The 18,504-nt window shown below is 36.3% G+C and overlaps 1 protein-coding gene across 2 annotated transcripts in view; it reads right to left on the bottom strand.

Moving 5' to 3' along the window:
• Positions 1-18,504, bottom strand: part of LOC128987985 (E3 ubiquitin-protein ligase TRIM9-like) — a 179,930-nt gene that overhangs the window by 74,317 nt on the left and 87,109 nt on the right. The gene's annotated exons all lie outside the window — the stretch shown is intronic.

Genomic DNA, 18,504 nt, shown 5'->3' with positions numbered 1-18,504 from the left:
TAATCAACTGTATGAATACTCGTGGTTATTTCTTTGGCAAGAGGTAGAACAATATTATTTTGCAATAAATTGTTTGGTCAGTCGGACGTTAATAACACATAGATCGGCAAACAAAACAACCCTAGTTGTGTCCGTGTTGTGTGTGAGTGTGTGTTAGTTCCCCAAAGCACACTCAAGGGACTCAATGATCGGTGAGTTTAATCAACTTGTCGTTGTTCCCTTCCCCACTCAGACATTTTTGAAACTGCACTAATTACGGGGATTGATCATGTCTACCTTTCATAACAGTGAGGTAAATCGGTAAATCATTGATTACAAACCGTGCAAGGATTAATCCTCGTAAATGCCGATTCAAATCGTATGTAGATAAGTTGGATGGAATACAATTAGTTTGGTAAATATTATGACTGTAATACCAATGGACCAAAGAGATTTCAAACATTGCAAAGAATGGTGACGTGAAAGCCTAATGGGCTAAAAAAAACTGTAAACGATCTAGTAAAGCAAACCTTTGACGAAATCGTGGCAAACAGAGATGACAATGCAATGAAAAACTGAAAACAAGAAGACCAGAAAGAAATGGACACTGGAAATAAATAAAATTCCCTTTATTTAATGACAGGCTTTTGAAAAGAGAAAAAGAGTAATAATGAGCTAGAAACCAAGTTACAGTAGTTAGTAGTGTTAATATGAAAATGTAATATTAAAGATGACTCTAATCTAAAATCACTCTGGCCCTACCCTTAGAAACACTTTCTGGTTATGCAGAATCACAAAGTACCGTGGTCCCAGGTTGGTCTGCTGTTAGTCTGATGAACGATCAATTATGCAACAGCTGTGACGTCACAGAGGGAAGCAGCTGGGGGGAACAGGCGTCAATGTTTACTTAACTCTCGCTTTTAGCGGGAAAATACCCGCGGGAATACCTCACGACTTGTAAAAACATGACGAGAAGATGTTGAAAATCTCGGAACCGTGTGATGTGTTGAATGTAAAATACAATTTTGGAATAAAATCTTTAAATCTTGAATACTTAACAAGGAGTAGAATGTCCCCCGATCTAGCAGGGGTAGTTTTGGTGTGTTGCGTGTTGCCTAGGGGTGGATTGAAGGGGTTGATTTAGGGGTGGTTTTAGGGGTGGTTTTTTGGATTAGGGGTGGTTTTTTGGATTAGGGGTGGTTTTAGGGGTGGATTTAGAGTAGGGGGTGGTTTAAGGGGTGGATTTAGTGTTGGGGGTGGTTTAAGGGGTGGATTTAGTGTTGGGGGTGGGTGTTGGAGTTGGGGGGTGGGGTGGGGTTGTTGTTTTTGGAAGGGTTGAAGACTGTGTACTCTTATGTTAATATAAATTTAATAATATTTAATTACTTCTTTGGTGTTCCTCTATGATTTATGAATTATCTTTTATGGTATTGAAATTAACGGAAAAAAATATTTGAATCAGGTGTTTTCTGATTGGTTGAAAATAAGCTCGCTTCTGATTGGTTATAAATAAGTGACTGTGGTATTGAAATTAACGGACAAAAATATTTGAATTAGGCGTTCTCTGATTGGTTGAAAATAAGCTCGCTTCTGATTGGTTATAAATAAGTGACAGTTGTATTGAAACTAACAGACAAAAATATTTGAATCAGGTGCTCTGTGAGTGGTTAAAATAAGCTTGTACCTGATAGGTTATAAATAGGTGATCTGTGATTGGTTGAAGGGTATATCTGTGAGAGAATTAAAAATCCTGGTTCACTCTTACTTTGGCGGTGTTTATAGGTGTAGTTCTTTTGCTCTGTGACATTTGCTGAATTGTGTGTAGTGTTCTTCTGTAAAAAGGTTATCGTTGTGAGTAGTAATATTAAGTTTTCTTTTATGGTGTATTAATTATGTTTGTAAATAGTAGTGATATTTAGATTTTCCTTAATATTTGTTGTAATGGCTTCTGCTGTTGAGCCAGTTGAAACTATTAGTGAGGACCAGTCCTATGTTAAGAAATTTAGACTTTATGGGACCAAGACTATATTTAAATTTTCTAATCCTCCTCCTGAAACTAGTGAGTTTGATTGGCTTAGACAGGGATTTGCTTCCATTGTAAAAAAGATGAAAGATCAAGCCCATGATAATGACCAGCTCGGGTTTACCCTTCAAAGCCTTAATCTTAAAGGTAAAGATGGATATGTAGCGTTTCGACCTGCTGGGGAAATTGACGAAGATGTGTTGTGGCAGATTTTTGGGGGTATTGTACAAAGTAATTCCGAATCTATCAAGTCAACGGATACCTTTAAAGTCGAGTGTACGCGAGTGAATCTCCCTGTAGGTTCGGGTACCCGTAAAAGACCTGGATTGTATAATACTTTTGATGAGGAATGTAAGGCTAGGACTGGAATTGTTGTGATAAAAAATAATGATAATTTGTGTCTCCCTCGTGCCTTGGTGGTAGCTGTTGCTCATGCAATTAAAGATCCTCTATATAAAGCGATTCGCCAAGATGATAGGAAAAGGCAGACAGTGATGGCGCAAGAGCTCATCCGGAGGGCTAGGGTAGAAATGCCTGAGAATGGTGCTGGAATTCTTGAACTAGAAAGGTTTCAAGATCTGTTGACCGATTATAAAATCACTGTTTACAATTATGATAGGAAAGGGCGTGATGTGTATTTTGAGGGTCGTCCAGAGAATGCTAAATCTAAAATTAACTTGATTTTCTGTAACGGTCATTTCAATGTCATTACCAGTCTAACTGCTGCTTTTGTTTGTAAATATTATTGTGAAGCCTGCCATGTCCCTTATGATCATAAAACTGAACATAGATGTTCCAATATTTGCTGCTACTGTCTGACCATCTCACCTCCTTGTAAGTTAGAACATGGGGGAGTAACTTGTCCAGAATGTAATATTATTTTAAGAAATCAAAGGTGTTTCATAGCCCACAAAATTGATAAATGTAAAAAAGTGAAAAAGTGTCTTGATTGTGATAAGTTGGTTATGATTAAGGGAAGACCTACACCTCATAAGTGTGGTGAGGTTTATTGTAAACCTTGTGAATCTTTTCAGGATCCTAATCATAAATGTTACATGAAACCCAACGAGGGTAAACCTACATCTAAAGGTTATCTGTATATATTTTTTGATTTGGAAACCCGTCAAGATGAGCCACTCTCCACTGATCCTGACCAGAAAGAACATAAAGTTAACTTGTGTGTTTCACAACAGTATTGTTACCAATGTATTGAGGCTAAATTTTGTATTGCTTGTAAAAACCGTACGAGAGTCTTCAACTCTAACCCGGTTACCCAATTTATGAACTATGTAATGGAAACCCGTAAACAGTTTAAACATGTTTGTGTAATCGCCCATAATGGTCAGGGTTTTGATTTTCAGTTTTTGCTTAAGTATATGCTTGAACGAACAAAATTCACCCCTGAACTGATCATGAGGGGTACAAAAATTATTTTGATGGAAATGGACAACGTGAGGTTTGTGGACTCGCTAAGTTACTTCCCCATGGCCCTCGCTGCACTCCCTAAGGCTTTTGATCTGCCTCCTGAAAGAAAGAAAGGCTACTTCCCCCATTTATTTAACACTCTTGCCAATCAAAACTATGTAGGCCCGATGCCTGACAAACAGTACTATTGTCCAGAGACTATGTTTGAAAAGTCCTACAGGGATTTTGAAAAGTGGTATGATGAACGAGTGGCTGAGAATTATGCTTTTGACTTTAAAAAGGAGATCTTAGAATACTGCATCTCAGATGTGGAAATTCTAGCACAAGCGTGTCTTAAGTTCAGGACAATATTCCTCCAAGAGTGTAATGTTGATCCTTTTTTGGAAGCTGTAACTATTGCTAGTGCATGTAACTTGGCCTTTCGTAGAAACTTTTTGAAACCAAACACGATTGGACTTATTCCTAAGAACGGCTATCGTTTTGTGAATAATCAGTCAGCTATAGCTATCCAATGGTTAAGTTTTGAGGAGGAAATCCGTAAAGTGAGGATAGAACATGCGGGGCGTGGAAAGGAGATTAGTATTTCTGGTTTGAAAGTTGATGGATTTGATGGACAAAGGATCTATGAGTTTCACGGGTGCTATTGGCACGGATGCTCCAAATGTTATCCTTATAACAGAGATGCTCCTCTGAAGGAGGATCCCTCTGACTCGCTTCACTTGAGATATGAGAGGACCAAATCTAAAATTGCTAAGTTTAATGACTATGAAGTAGTTGAGATGTGGGAGTGTGAGTTTCGTAAGTTAAAAAAGGACCGAAATCTAAAACACTTGGAAACACTCCCTATTCTTAATAATCTTCCTTTGGACCCTAGACAGTCTTTCTTTGGAGGCAGAACAGGTAATGCTAAAACTTACCACAAGTGTGGGAAAGGGGAAACCATTGAATATGTTGATGTTTGCTCTCTTTACCCATATGTATGTAAGTATGGTAAGTATCCTATTGGTCATCCTACGATTTATGTGGGAGATAATGAGTGCAGACAGCGAGGCTTACATGTAGATGGTCTGCTTAAGTGTAAAGTGCTACCACCAAGGGATCTTTACCATCCTGTCCTTCCGGCAAAGATAAACAATAAATTGATGTTTGTCCTATGCAACACCTGTGGGAATTCTCAAAATCAGGGTGAATGTGAACATGAAAGTGGAGATAGAGCTTTAATAGGAACTTGGACTATGGATGAAATCAGAAGGGCAGTGGAAAAGGGCTATGTAGTTTTGGATATGTATGAGCTGTGGGAGTATGAGGTAGCCACATATGAAAACGGGGGTTTGTTTACAGATTTTATTAATAAATTTTTAAAGATGAAACAGGAAGCTTCGGGGTACCCTGGCTGGTGTCAGACTGAAGATGACAAAGATAAATATATTGAAGATTATTTTAGGCATGAAGGTATCAGATTGGACAAAAGTAAAATAACAAAGAACGGGGGGTTGAGATCATTAGCCAAACTAATGCTTAATTCATTTTGGGGTAAATTTGGACAGAGGGAAAACCAAACCAAGGCTATAATTATTAGAGATTCAAAAACACTATTTGAAATGCTTACCAAACCGGAAATAGATGTAAATAGAATACAGATTGTTAATGATGATGTTGTGGTTGTGAGTTGGGAGTACTTAGAAGAAGTAGGCGAACCTTTGACTAATGTAAACGTAGTGATAGCTGCATACACCACAGCTCAAGCGAGATTAAAGCTCTATGAGCATCTAGATGCCCTTGGTGGTCAGGTATTGTATTATGATACTGATTCTGTATTATATGTATATAAGGGTGGTTTGTACAGAGTTCCTACAGGGGATTATCTTGGTGAAATGACCGATGAGCTGGCTGAGTACGGACCTGGATCTTTTATAGTAGAATTTGTTTCTGGGGGTCCAAAAACCTACGCGTATCTTGTTTGGTCAACAAATAAGCAGATCTTGGTCCCAGTTTGCAAAATTAAGGGTCTCACACTCAATTTTAAGACTTCCAAAACGCTCAACTTTGAAAAATTAAAAGAAATGGTCCTTAGTGAAACTAGACGACAAATAGAAATTAACGAATCTAGAATTCGCAGAACTAAAGACCGGAACATCGTTACCATAAATGAAACTAAAGTTTTCCAAATTACAGGACCTAAAAGGAAGCATGAGGGTGAGTATGGTACCTTACCCTATGGATATAAAAAACAAAAACTTACCCACCAGTCCTAACAACATACTGTTGTGTTGTATCCATCTTTTTGACTAAGAGAGGTTGGATGATAAGACCTCCCCCCTCCTAATGCCGCGTGACTCTGGGAACTTTCTTAAATATTTAGTCTCTGTTTGGAAGCGAAAGTGTTAACAATGAACCGTTATTGTTGCGAGAACAAATGTTTTGTAACCCCTTCGGTTCATGTTGATGGGATAGCATGTAGAAAATGTGAAAGTTTTGGTTATTGTATGTGTCGTTGTAAAAATTACCAAGCCCCAGTACCTAAATTGGTTGAACTTAAAGTATATAAAACTCGAAGTTGTTTTACTTGCTGTAAGGACAAATGCTTACAGTTTTATTGGGATGATTTGCAAAATATCTGTCTTGAATGTTTCCCTAAACCGCTGTGTGAATGTAAATTAAAAATTTGTAAGAACCGAAGTGACTGGTCTGTTGTATGAATCACGTGACCAAGGGTACCAGACAGTGATACGTTTGTCACCGTCATTCTCTTATTTGATCCCATGCTGATCAGACATACTCTGACAAAACTCATTTTTTGTGAAAATGTTTCATCTTACTTCTTATATATTTAACGACCGGCATGTGTCTGTATTATTTGATTCTGATGATAACCCTTGGTTTAAAGGTAAGGAAATTGCTGATATTTTAGGCTATTCTAGATCACGAGATGCACTTAAAGCCCATGTTAAAGATAAATATAAAAAAAATTATGCATTTATAAGGAGCGGTGAAATGCCGCTCCCTTTTAACAATCAACCACATACGGTTTACATTAATGAACCGGGTTTGTATTCTTTAATATTGAAATCAAAACTCCCTATTGCGGAGACTTTCCAGGACTGGGTGTTTGAAAAAGTGTTGCCCTCTGTACGTAAGTATGGAGAATACAAACTTGTAGCTGAAAAAAATACATTATTACAGTTACTTACTCAGTCTAATGAATCCAATCGTCAACTTGCTCAAATAAATACAGACTTTAAAACATCAAATGATTTATTGTCTAAAGAAAATCAATCCTTGAATGCAATTTTAACTGAACAGTCAGGTAAGGTAACCGTGTTTCCTTGTGATAGTAATCTTCAACACGTTCTCTGTGTTTTGATTAGAGAAACTGGAGGGAGTGAGAACGAATACAAGTGTATTCGAACAGAAAAAAGACATTTTAGAACAGCTGTAAAAAAGGCTAAAAGTGATGGGTTTGTGCCGTGTTTTATACGATTTCCTGTCCCTAATGGGATAAACATCTTAAATAAAGCAAAAGAAACCATGTTAAATCTTGGTATATATTTTGAATCACATTTTAATAATGTCATAACGTCTTATAATTTTGTAAATATAGTAAAACTTGTTTTAAATGAATAAAAACCCCATTGAATGTGAGTGTGAATGTGGGAGTTAGTAAGGCTTAACCATGAAACCTCCCGTTTGTGGAAAGACACCTACGTAATGGTTGGCTTAAAACACCATAAATCCATACGTAGATGGCAGGTTGGCCTAAAAACCATAGAACAATGAGTTTCCTGCGTTTGCCACAAATTTGTGAATGAAGGTCAATGGCACGGCTGACTAAAAGGCCTGTAAACCTGAGTGTGTGTATGAATGAAGGACATAGTTGAATGACCTTAGGTTGGTATTTCAGTCCGGTGGGAAAAATTTAAAACAAGTAAAATACTGCTCTCTGATTGGTCGTAATAAGCTTGAATCCTATTGGTTGTAAATAAGAGTGCGGGGCTGTGATTGGTCGATGGATATTTAACAATAATTTGAGATTCAAAGTTCAAAGTATCATTCCATCTCTGGTCTCCACCGCATCATGTTGTCTCTGTCTGAGCTTTCAATTAGAACAATTTGCTCAAACGCCATCCTTTTACCTTATGTAAAAGAATGTGTTGATCTTCCATCAACGCTAAGGCAGGATGTTTTGAACTATCACAAGGAAAACTGCGGTTACGTAACCCTAAACTACTATGAGTCTTTACGAGGCTCTAGAAGTTGGTGTACTACCTGTGGAAGAATGGTTGGTCTTCCTTCTCACTTAAGGCGAAGAGGTAGCTTTGCGTATCCGAAGTTTAAAACCCCAAAAGAAACATGCCGCATTTGCATGGCTCCTTTATTCATCTTCCATAAAGCCACTTGTAAATTATGTAAAAACTAAATGTTTTTACTTTTGTTACTTGTTGTTATTTTTTTTAGAAAACATTTAGTTTTCTAAAAAAAGTAACTTGAAATTCTCTTTCTTTTTGTTTGCTAAAAAGGGAGAGGGTGTTACAAGGCGTCTACCAGTTTCGCTGGACTGGCCATGTAATGCTTAACCTGGGTGTAGTATACACGAGTGGTCTCAAACCCCACTCAAGCAAACAATATCCTATTTCAGTCTAAATCCCTAACTAAACACTTCATTACAATTTAGTATGTTGTTGGCAGGTTTTCGTCTGATTAAATCTTTAGCTGACAAACTATTTGTACTTGTTGTTTTTATTGCTAGCTTGATATTTATTTATTTAATGAGAGTCACTGATTTGTGTGAGAACCTTTAAAAACCCGTGCTAAACAGTTGTATACTTCATTTGTGAAATGGTTAGTAAAAGCGCTATAGCTGAGGAGCTACATAGACCTGCTAGGCGAAACTACCCTAGACGTAAAGTGACCCTTAAGGGATTGCATGATTTATACCAAGCTGATTTAGTTGAGATGCAGCCATATTCTAAAATTAATAAAGGCTATAGATATATTATGACAATTATTAATTGCTTTTCCAAGTTTGCATTTGCCATTCCGTTAAAAGACAAATCTGGACCAGAGGTAGCTAAAGCTTTAGATCCTTTTTTAGCTAAAAATAAAATGAAAAACTTTCAAACTGATCAAGGTAAAGAGTATTTTAACAAACATGTCAGCAGTTTAATGCGGAAATATGATATAAATCATTACCATACCTATTCTGAGCTTAAAGCCAGTATCATAGAAAGATTTAATCGTACTTTAAAAACTAAAATGTATAAACTATTTACTGCCAGAGGTAGTTATGAGTGGGTAAGTTTGTTATCAGGACTTGTAAAATCCTATAATAACACTAAACATAGGACTATTGGTATGAAACCAAAGGATGTAAAACAAAAAGATGTTAAAAATATATTAAAGAGAATTTATAGCGGACAAAGTGTTAAGCGGCAAACTAAAGCTAAATTTCAAATCGGTGATAATGTTAGAATTAGTAAAAACAAAAAGACATTTAAAAAAGGTTATCTACCAAATTGGACAAATGAAGTTTTTAAAGTGTATGCAATTAAACCTACTAAACCTGTAACTTATATATTGCAAGACTCTAAAGGTGATATATTAAAAGGTGGATTTTATTCAGAAGAAATTAGTAAATCTAAGACTGGTAATGTATATTTGGTTGAAAAAGTTTTGCGGAAGAAAGGTTCTAAATTATTAGTTCGGTGGAAAGGTTATGATAACAGTCATGACTCTTGGATTGATGCCAAGGACTTGGTGTGATAACTCTGGTGTTTGCGTAAATACTTCTTCTTTGAACTATAGGTTATGATAAGATTTGTTTCTGGGAAGAGATATCACTTGTTAATTAGCACATGGTGTGATGTCTGCTCGGTTCAAAAACTATATATCTCTCTGTTATCAATTCATGGTAATTAGTCAGAATGCGTGTTGTGAAGCAAGACGTTGATTTTTCTGTTTTAAATTTTGATGAATACATTGGATCAGGCATGGTTACACATCGAAAAAAACACGGTACATTATTACCTGACTCTATTCGCTGTATTATATCAGGACCAAGCTCATCAGGCAAGACAAACGTGTTGTTTAATTTACTATTTGACCCAAATGGATTAAGGTTTAAAAACATTTATATTTTTTCAAAGTCTCTATATCAATCGAAATACAGGTTCTTAAAAAATGTTATGCCTAAAGAAATAGGGTATTTTGAGTTTGGAGATAATGATAAAGTAGTACACCCTAACGAGGCTAAACCACATTCAATAATGGTGTTTGATGATATTTCTTGTGAAAAGCATGATAATATTAGAGCTTATTTTACTATGGGTAGGCATAAAAATATAGATACCTTTTACCTAGGACAAACATACAGTGCCATTCCGAAACAGCTAATAAGGGACAATAGTAACTTTATTATATTATTTAAACAAGACGAAATGAATCTAAAACATATATTCAACGATCATGTCACCACAGATATGTCTTTTGACAAATTTAAAGAGATCTGTGCTAAGGCATGGTGTGACAACTTTGGGTTTCTGGTAATAGATAAAACATCTGACCCATATAAGGGAAGGTATAGGGTAGGAATTGACAGTTTCGTGACAGAGCTATAATGGTTCGTATCTATACATATAATGATCTGGGAGGTTTTAATACCCGTCTTCATAATGTTAAATCAAACTTATGCTCATACTATTACAAGAATAAAAATAAGTTTTGTGGGAACTATTGTAGTAAAAAACCTCCCCACGGATATCAGTTTAATAGGAGATGTTGGAGACATAAAAAACCTAAGGGGTCTGCCATGATACCACCTGTAGTTTTACTAATGATTTCTGCTAGCGAAAGAACTTATAACAGGGCGTGCTGGCTAAACTTTATAAATTCCTGTGAAGTAAATAATGTCCCCTTAGAATTTGTAATATATCATGAGGATATGTACAATTGTACTGTAAGAGACCCACAAAATATGATATCTAGATTTAGACCGCTTCCTGAAATATTTGGCAAAGTCCGACCTCTGCGCAACTTACACGGCAGTGTAAATTTCACTCAAATATGTAATGAAATGTTGGAATATGGATGTAAGATTCCATATGCAGCACGATGTATATTGCTAACAGAACGAACTATTCCTATAAGGTCTCCATTAACAGTCTATAAAAGGTCTTTAAATTTAAAATGCTATATCGACATTAGCTATAACGTTGCATACTCTAAAGTACCTGATAATGTTCCAATGACTTTTAGAAACAAACCGTACAGTGGTGTTAATAATCTCTGTCAAGGTCTGTATACTACAGAGTTTCTTAAGGAAGCTCTACCTACACTCCCAAATCAGTGTAAAAAGTTTGGTATTACATTAAACGGTGGTATGTATACTGTGACAAATAGAGTTTTATTTGATCAGTGGAGAGCATTTACAGGGTCAAATCCAAGTGAATTTTGGCTTCTTAACTCTTACCTATTGCAAAATATAAATAAACCTAGACCTTTGGAATTACTTAAAAGATTTATGGAGAAAACTGTTGAAAATGATAAATATACAGTAGCAGAAATACCTCAATGGAGGGATGGATGGAAACGAACCTTTGTATTTAAAAGTTTTACCACACAATATGTGATCCCGCGGTTTGATTTTAGGATGCAACAGTACTATAGAGGTATAGACTTTAGCACTGGGGTTTCACTAAGAAGAATAATTAAGTTCTTACGGAGGTATAAGAGGCGTGCACTATTCATTAGGCAGGTTGAATTGCCTTAAATGGGCTGGGATCGGTTGGGGGTTTATTATTCTACACTATGGTGCGGAAGAGTAAACATGTTAAGGCACAATTAATTGAGCTGAGAAATGCTATTAAACGAAAGTATAGAGCTTTTAAGGAAGGCACTGAAGAAAGTGATATTTTATTAGAAAAACAGTATAAGCCGATAATCAGTGAACTTAGGAAAAACACAGCAAATAATCTTGATATAAAAACTGAGCAGGAAAGTGTTAAAATGGAAGAGCCTTTGGAAGAACCTATGGAGGAAGAGCCAATAAATTATGATCTAACTGAATCAGAAAGTGATGATGACAAATTCCTTCCATCTGGTATGTCAACACCAAGGGTTAAAGATTTGTCGGAATTGGTATCGTCTCCTGAGAAACTGGCATCAACCACTCAATATATAAATGAATACTTTACAAATCCTATTACAAAGGAATACATGTATATGTTTATTAAAGATTCTACGAATAAAAAGCAAATTGACTATATTTACGGACCCCGCTACGAGAATGACACACTTATGATTGGTGAAAAAGTTATGGATTTTGATGACAAAGGTAATATAAAGATTGGTGCAGTAAACTATGGAAAATCTAATGGATTGTATGAACTTATATTTAAAAGGTTACCTGATAGTACCATGTATAATGATAATGATTTAAGAACTTACAAAAGTATTCTTATTACTACAAACGCTCATAAGGAGGGTTATAGTTTTGATGGAAAAATTAAATCAAACAAAGGTACAAAGTATATGAAGATTATTAGACCTTTAATCTCTCAAGCTAAAGGTAAAGGAATGTTATGGAAGTCCTTAAAGTCACGTGATATCATACATTGGGATGACGTTAATGAGCTAGTTGACCGATTAAGACACATAGCTATGTCAACAGAAGCTGGAAACAGAGTACATGTTAATGAGATACTAAGTATTGTGGAGGAGCTAAGAGAGGCAGGGTACATAAAAGGAGCTGGAAACAGTAGGTATAAAGCATTACTATAATGACTATTGACAAGTTTGGACGTAGTTTGAAAGCTAGTAGTAGCAAGAACCTTAAAGGGCTTAAAGGGGAAGGTTTTAATTTAACACCAGATGGTGATTATGATATGCAAAATAAAAAGCTATGTAACTTGGCTTCTCCATTACAAGCTGCTGATGCAGCTACAAAATCATATGTTGATTATAGAAGTGTACCCTTTTCTGAAGGTAAATATGATATGCAAAATAGGAGAATATGGCAATTGGCTGACCCAAAAGTACCAACTGATGCTGTTAATCTGCGTACCCTAAACAAACTAAGTCTGAAATTAACTAAAAATAATTATAATGCACAGAATAAGCAGATCAATAGTTTAGCCGCTCCAAGTGTTTCTGATGATGCAGCAACAAAATTCTATGTGGATAAAGCTTGTGAAGAAAGTGTGACATTATTAAGAACTGATTTATCCATGCTACAATCAGAAATTGATGGTCTGAAAACTAGGCTAACAAAATGTGAAAGCCTTATAACAGATAACAAAACTGAACATGAGAAAAACCTAAGGAAGTTTGGAACTTATGTTTTTAACTATATCAATAGAAAACAAACTGGAAGGTCAACTGTACAAACAGATGACGATTACATAGATTGGGAAGAACTATTTAAACTATCACCAAAAGATAATTCCTCTCCCACAGAAAATATAGCTATCGCACACCAAAATGATGATACCCAACCACAAACTAAAGATGCATCCCAGCCGAAAAATAATGGTGATGAGGAGGAGGAGGAGGAGGAGGTGGAGGAGACAGTATTGCCTGAATTTCTCGAGGAAAGCATACTTGCACGTGTGCAACCATTTATGTCAAATATAGAAAAAAACGATAACACACCTTAGTTACTTGTCAACCATCAACGATACTGGTCATAATTATAGCTGTCTCTCAAGCATTTGCCATAAATGGCCAAGACCAAGACTAAAAACTTCAGATGTAAACAGGCGATCAAACGGGGTGGTAATATTGTTTCATCCGTTCTTAATAAAGCTATCGACTTACTACCTGTCGAATTGCATTTACCGGGGTATAATTATTGTGGGCCGGGTACAAAATTGTCCAAAAGGTTGGCAAAAGGAGATAAAGGAATAAACGGTTTAGACGAAGCGTGTAAGTCCCACGATATTGCGTATTCGAGGTACAAAGATTCTGAGCGTAGGAGACAAGCGGACAAGGAGCTTGCAGAACGAGCTTGGCAAAGATTTAAAGCTTCAGACTCGTCGGTAGGTGAAAAAGCCTCAGCTTGGGCTGTTACAACCGCAATGAAGGCGAAAACTAAGTTTGGGGGAGGTCGGCGAAAGAAGCGCAGTGTTAAGCGATTAAAAGGAAAAGGATTATACCTCAGACCTTATAGAAAGGAAGGTGCTGGTAAACGTAAAAATAAACGAAAGGGTAATAAAAAAAAGCATCTCGGTACCATTAAAACCTCTTACTAATTATGATTTATTTAAGTATGTAAAATTGTTAAAAATTCCAAATTTTAGAGGGGTTTTTATGAGGGATAAACTACCAAATTTGCCTAAAAAGCACGAATCAGCCATTGTAAACTTGGATGATAATTTTGGCCAGGGAACACACTGGGTATGCTATAAAAAAGATGATAAAACAGTTTATTACTACGATAGTTTTGGAAATTTAAAACCACCGAGGGAACTAATCAGGTACCTAGAGGATTGTGAAATACACTATAACTACAAAAGAGAGCAAAGTTTCAACTCAGTCATCTGCGGTCACTTGTGTTTAAAGTTTCTCTGCAACGATGTTTAGTCTTACCGGGGTAACCAGTGTGCTTTCACACGAGCTTTCATTTCCTATTGATGTTACTAGTGGGGATTGGGAACTAGGATTAATAGAACTTACTACATATAATTCCATACCAAACATAGAAAATAATGTAAATAACAAGTTTTATTATGGTAAAGATCAAGTTATCACTATACCAGAAGGTTCATACGAAATTGAGGATATTGAAAAATATATAATTTCTAAACTGCCAAAAAAAGTAAAGTTTACATTAAAACCTAATAATAATACTTTAAAAGCAGAGCTATTTTGTTCAGAAGACATTGATTTTGAAAAGGACCACTCCTTGGGAAAACTACTTGGATTTAAAAACCAAATTTATAAAGCTAATAATCAGCATGCCTCGGAGCTACCTGTGGATATAATTAAAGTTAACTCAATACGGGTGGACTGTAACGTTACACGTGGCTCATTTTTGAACGGGATAGAGGACCATGTAATACATGAGTTCTATCCTGCAGATCCACCAGGCTATAAAATAATAGAAATACCGCGGAATGTTATTTATTTGCCAGTGATCAGCCAGAGGATAAACAACTTGACAATCTCCCTAAGAGATCAAGACGGTAAATTAGTTAATTTTCGTGGAGAAAGAATTTCAGTAAGGCTCCATCTAAGACGGAGTAATGGGTCTGCTATTTAGTGATTTACCTACAGTTCGACGATTTAGTAGTAACCAGACATCCAAAGGATTAACTTGTAAAAATATAAATTTTCTTCGCTCTCTCGGCTTCAAAGTAATAAAAAATGGCTCTGTTAGAGATAGGTCAAGCAGCAGCATATGATGATTTAATCACCAGTATGGAATTTCATACTCACCAACCATACGCATCTACTACTTATAATAATAATGATGAAATTAGAATTCCACTTCTACAACAGGACATAATTACAGCTCCATTTTACAGTAGTATTGTCATTCATGGTTCGGTCAGTGCTAAAAAAACTGACGGTTCATCACAGGAAGTATCACTTGTTAACAATGCAATTGCATTTTTATTTGAGGAAATTCGCTACGAGCTTTGCGGAAAAGAAATTGATAGAACAAAAAATGTAGGCATCACTACAACTTTGAAAAATCTCGTTTCCATTAGGGAGGAAGAGAAAAATACTTATAAGAATGCGTGTTGGTTGGGACCCGGTAAAGTTGAAAAAGCTAAGGATTTTGTATATTCAGTACCTTTGAAACTTTTGTTGGGGTTCACAGAGGACTATAAAAAAGTTTTGGTGAATGCTAAACAAGAGCTCATCCTATTGCGTTCATCCAGAGATGAAAATGCTGTATTTACCACTAATGAAGGTATGGTGACATTAAAAATTGATAAGATCTACTGGCGTATACCTCATATAACTGTAAATGATAGCCAGAAATTAAAACTGTATAAGTATATCGAGAAAGATCCAACTATTCATATTCCATTTCGGCAATGGGAGTTAATTGAATACCCAACCCTACCCACAACTGAGTCTATGTCTTGGACTCTTAAAACTTCTAACCAAACAGAAAAACCACGATATATTGTTTTAGCATTTCAAACTGGTAGGAAAAATAGTGTAACCAAAGACATGTCTCAATTTGACATTGCTGATTTACAGGATGTAAAATTGTATTTGAATTCAAACTTTTACCCTTACGATAATATCCGTGGAAACTCTTGTTTGTTTTATGACATGTATACAAGTTTCCAAAGCTCCTACTACGGAAGAGTTGGTTCTCCTATATTAAGCTTTAGTGATTTCACATCAAACTGTCCAATTTACGTAATCGACTGTTCTAAACAGGATGATACTATTAAAACCGGTCCTGTAGATGTTAGACTGGAAATTCAATTTAAAAATGCTATCCCTGCAAATACAAGCGCATACTGTCTCATTATTCATGATACACACTACACATACACACCAATCACTGGGGATGTGAGAAAGATATCTATGTAAGGGGTAGCATTGCGATCAGTTTAGGGTAAACATTCAGGTGGTAAACATGGAATGGCTTAGTGTTGAGTTTTATGACGAGCATAACATATTGCTTGGTATAGAGAAGGTAGACTGTTTTAAAATATATGCAGATATGAAAAAGTTTAATGTTCCCCATGGTACTAGTAAAATCCTTGTTAAAATTAGAGAAGGTCCTTCTATGTCAGATGAGGAGTCTTCAGAAGAGGAGGAGGAGGAGGGGGAGGAGGGGTTATTTTACTTTTCAGATGAACCATGAGTGGGTAGGGTGGGGAGGGTTAAGGGATGTAGGTTAAGGGTATAAGGAAAGTAGTTTAGTTGCAGAGATGACTTCACAGGAGACAGAGGTAAGTGCTAACGCTATAGCTATCCCTAAGGAGAAGGAGCCTATAAATCTTTTAACCGGAGTCTTTCTAAAGTCAGTTTACTTTCTGGACTCCGAGCTTACCAAGTGTGCGATAACAGGAATTGTTAAAAACCGTGATAGCAGTCTTGGGGTAATCATCAAAGGTAAAAGGGGTTGTGTTTATTGGTCATACGATTCATTTTGTCAGCTTTGTGATCGTTTCAACTTAATTACTTTAGCTCTCTTGGAAAAACGATCAGAAAATATTAAGACCGACGAAGGATCAAGTATCAAAGTAAATAACGTATTTGGAAATCAGTACGCGTACATTAGTGACGGTGAGCACTCCTTGTCCCTTAATTTAGTTGAGTGGAATCAGTTAATAAAGAATATCCCTATAATTTGTAGAAACCTCTTGGAATTATTTTACTTGGAAGTATTCATTAAAGATTTTATCGATCAAGTTTTGGCTGACGCTAAAGAACAAACAGACGAGCTACCATCTGACGTTGCTGATCGTCTTAGAAGTGAATTGTCAATATGGAGGCTGTAGTAGAGTTTCAAGCTTTTAAAGATAACAATGATAATTTCATTATAAAAGAACTGGCCATTGTTGGTGGTTCTCTAGAGTGCCAAATATTGTTTAAACCTCCCTACGGCTTTCATCAATTAAACTCTAAAGCCCAAAAAACCAATCGTTGGCTTTCTCGAAATCATCATGGTTTGCGTTGGGAAGAGGGTAGTATACCATTTAATGAGGGTTTAATTTCAGCCTTATGTCTCCCTTTTCAATGTATATATACTAAAGGTAGGGAGAAGGCTGAGTTTTTGAAGAGGTTTCATTCAGATGTTCGTGTAATAGATGGTCCCGCTATTGACGCTATGCCAGGAATAGCATGTTCTATGGGTGACCATAAAAAGTGTGCCGTACGTACTGCATACACACTTCAGTACTACTTAAGCCTTTCACTTTATGAAGCTGGTCAGTATGAGCTTGGAGATGGAAAACGTCTGGTCACTATTGTCACAAGAACCAAAGGAGCCCGAAGGGGTGATGACTGACAGCTTTATAATGAAGTTTGATCGGTTTTTGGACTGGAACATTTTATCCAATAAATATAATTTTTCTATTGATATGCTTAGGATTTATTTTCACAAAGTCAACTGGAGTCTAATTTTGAAGCGTCAAAAATTCTCAGAAGCCTTCCTTCGAGAAATGGCTCTTAATTTTGATGGGTGTTGGGATATTGTTAGTAAATATCAAAAACTATCCGAACCCTTCATTCATGACTATGCTAGTAAAGTAGATTGGGATTATATCTTGTTATATCAAGATGTAAGTAGCAAGTTTGTAGATGATCATTTATCGTATATAGATATTTCTTACTAAAAAAATCTTACAGATCATCTGAGGTGCGGTTTATATGCTCAACAGGCAGGCTTAAAACCCATAAGTCCACAGGGCATAAGGTTGATATAAACCTCAAAGAGGATCGCCACTCACTCATCAGGCTGGCGTAAAACCTGTAAGTCCACGGGGTGAGGAGGCTGGCCTAAAAACCTTAAGACATTGAGTCTCCCTCAGGCATCCTCAAATGTATGTGTAACCCCCTCAGATGATCTGGAAGATACAAAAAAAAATATAAAGAAAAAATATCCTTTGTCAGTGGCAAGAGGGTTAATTGAAAGGCTTCACCAAGTAAATAACCCTCTACATTAGTCAAAGGACAAAAAAATATATAAAAGTAAAATATCCTTTGTCAGTGGTAAAAGGGTTAATTGAAAGGCTTCACCAAGTAAATAACCCTCTACATTAGTCAAAGGACAAAAAAAATAAAAAAAATAAAAAAATAAAAAAAATATTGGGAGGTGGCATATTTGTTATGGAGTGGCCATCACCATAGACTGCGATGGATGGGGCAGTCTATCTCAGAGGGTGTAGACCTCCTGGGGATGCCTCTGAGTTAACAAAAAAAGAATGCGCTGAGACCCCTACCTCATGGGTGGTGTGGAAACGTGGGTCAATATCCAAGCAGATTAAAAGTTACATCACAAGGTGAACTTTGTCCCCCATTTTCCCTATTTAAGCAGGACCAACATCGAGATAGTCAGTATAGCAGCACCACTCTAGAAGTCAACATCATCTGCCATCTTAAACATTTAC

Source organism: Macrosteles quadrilineatus, unplaced genomic scaffold, assembly GCF_028750875.1.
Source record: "Macrosteles quadrilineatus isolate MER2022 unplaced genomic scaffold, UCM_ALF_1.0 Scaffold_2__2_contigs__length_208266976, whole genome shotgun sequence".
In the NCBI taxonomy this organism is placed as follows: domain Eukaryota; kingdom Metazoa; phylum Arthropoda; class Insecta; order Hemiptera; family Cicadellidae; genus Macrosteles; species Macrosteles quadrilineatus.
This window is presented reverse-complemented; position numbering and strand designations above follow the sequence as displayed.